We start from the raw sequence: 2,380 nt of genomic DNA, 5'->3' as shown, positions 1-2,380 counted from the left end.
ATATGCAAAAAGCTCCAAATTTTTCTTTGGAGTATAAGAGTTGGAATATCTGGGTCATATTGTATATCATGAAGGTGTTAAGGTAGACCCTAGAAAAATTAAAGCCATTAAGGAATGGAAAATCTCCACATCCATAAAACATCTGCGAGTGGCTTCCCAGAAATATGCACTCCTTGCTCTGCGCTAGTTGGTGGTGCTATGAAACTAGCTCGAAACTCCTGAAATCCTTTTAGAATTTCCTCTCTAGAGTGATCACAGATGTTCCTCCGAAGTAGAGGTTGAATCTCCCGCTTGAAAGATTCGTGGCTAAACAACCAGTTGACTCAGCTAAATAGCAGAGTGAACAATCAAGTGATTTTATTTGCAAGATGTATGAATGAATCCAAAAATGAGAGCTTCTCCCTCCTTATAACTTCTTGGGCCTCCCTTGCCTCATATGGGCCCCTCCATCCACCTATTCGAATTTCTCTCCAAGCTATTCAAATGGGCCAATTCGAATTCCCATGTGCGTGCCCCCACATTCCACTAGCAATCAAATAAAGTCGAATTTCCTCCTAATTCCCTAACTCCAAAATGATGGGTTCTCTTCCTTAGCCAAAATTGTGCAAAATTATGTAGCAGCACCCTGTTACAAATGTGTTTGAGAAGGGACGTGACATTCCTCCCCTCCCAAATGTTGTTTTCCCTCAAGCAACCTCAAAGATGGGTTCTCCAATATGTTCTCACCCTCCCAGGTGGCATCCTCATCTGGAAAGTTCTTCCAACGCTTCAAAAATCAAGTGTCCTCAAGTAATGCCTGAACGAGCATCCTCTCTAACCATTGTTCCCCACTGTCACTGCAACATGTGCTAGGTTCCCAGATGTGCCACTGAATCGTCCTTGACCTCAGCATTGTCCTAATATGAAAGAATCCTTCAATACTAGGATCCCATGCCATCCTGTCCAACATGAAGCTCCCCTCACTCCACTCACTATCTTGCCTGGTGCAAGTACCAGAAGTCCCTTTCTCCATCACTGACTCACTAAAGCCCAATGGAAGATCTATAAGATCTCCCCCTGCAGTAGCTGGCACAACCCTAAAAGTTATTGAGCTGAGCTGTGATGCCCTAGTTCCGTGATAGTCCTAGAGTGGTGCCATCATGGTGATGTTGTGCTACTCTGACTATGCCATACTCCCCATCGTGTGTAGATGGTATCCTCCTCTCCTGGAACTCGATGGTAGAATACTAAAAGAGGCAAGACACATATTGCTCAGGCTTCTCCATGGCACCAAGGCCTACCCATCCAAATCTAACTCTGAACATGTGCAACAATAGAGAATGTCTGCCTCCCCATATGATGAAACCCTCTGTGAACCCCCATGTGTCATCCCAAGAGTGAACTATATCACTTTCTGCCATGACTCTGGTCATCACGAGTGATCTATCGATCCACTAAATCCCTACATCCCATAGGCAGACCTGTTGTGACATAGCCCCGACCACCGATGGAATCCCTTTGGCCTTCATCTCTAGTCCTTGCATGCCACCCATATATAGGCTCCATACATCATGAACTAATCTGAAGCATGCTAAACTGTCTGGTACCTACCACTGTGTAGCATTGATGACTACTGGAAACCACGTGTGCTAAATAGCTACCCCCTGAATGCAACCAATAGATGGGTATCTGATACGTGCAATAGACTCAATGTATGTGGATCCATCCTGCTCCTGCCAACCATCGCCACTGGCTTGGCTACCCGCCCCCTAGAGAATGTGTCGATATAATTTCGGAGCCCAGATACATATTGGACAACTATCTTAGTTGTACACGGTATCCTCTGCTCATGCATGGTCCAGACATGCCCTGTGGAAAGAGTGAAACATGTCTCCCCTCTGACCAGCTACCCAGGCATAGGATCAGTGATGAATGATATGCCATCCCTGTCTGTGAACACCTCATCCCCCAACCTGTGGTTGTCAACTAGCGCATTGACTCAATGCCCCCATTGAGAAGTCTCCCCTCTATCGCACCAAGTGTCATCCAAATAACTTGGGTGAGCTCCCCGTCCCCTATTGCTCGTGCCCAGAGTGTCAAAGGACAACAGCCATATTGCACGTTCCTGTAAGTGACATAGAAGAGGGTTAGGATTGCGAGTCCCCACAGATAACATCAAGTATACTCATTTGTGCCCCCATCGATCCTAGGAGAACTACATCCAAAGGTATGCCCGGTATCTCTATCCATGGGTGTCCCTAGAGGAAACACTCCAAGACCTCGTTGTGCAGCACCATACGCCTCTGCATGCCACCGATCATCCCAGTACTCCTGGACATTCCACTGTACACGGCAACCTACCCCTGTACACTGTTGGATACCCTCAACTGCAGCTATGCCA

Source organism: Pinus tabuliformis, chromosome 2_1 (assembly GCF_031772625.1).
Source record: "Pinus tabuliformis cultivar Carrire ecotype Pingquan chromosome 2_1, CPIR1, whole genome shotgun sequence".
NCBI classification, from domain to species: Eukaryota; Viridiplantae; Streptophyta; class Pinopsida; order Pinales; family Pinaceae; genus Pinus; species Pinus tabuliformis.
The sequence above is the reverse complement of the archived record's forward strand: the minus strand, read 5'-3'. Positions refer to the sequence as shown.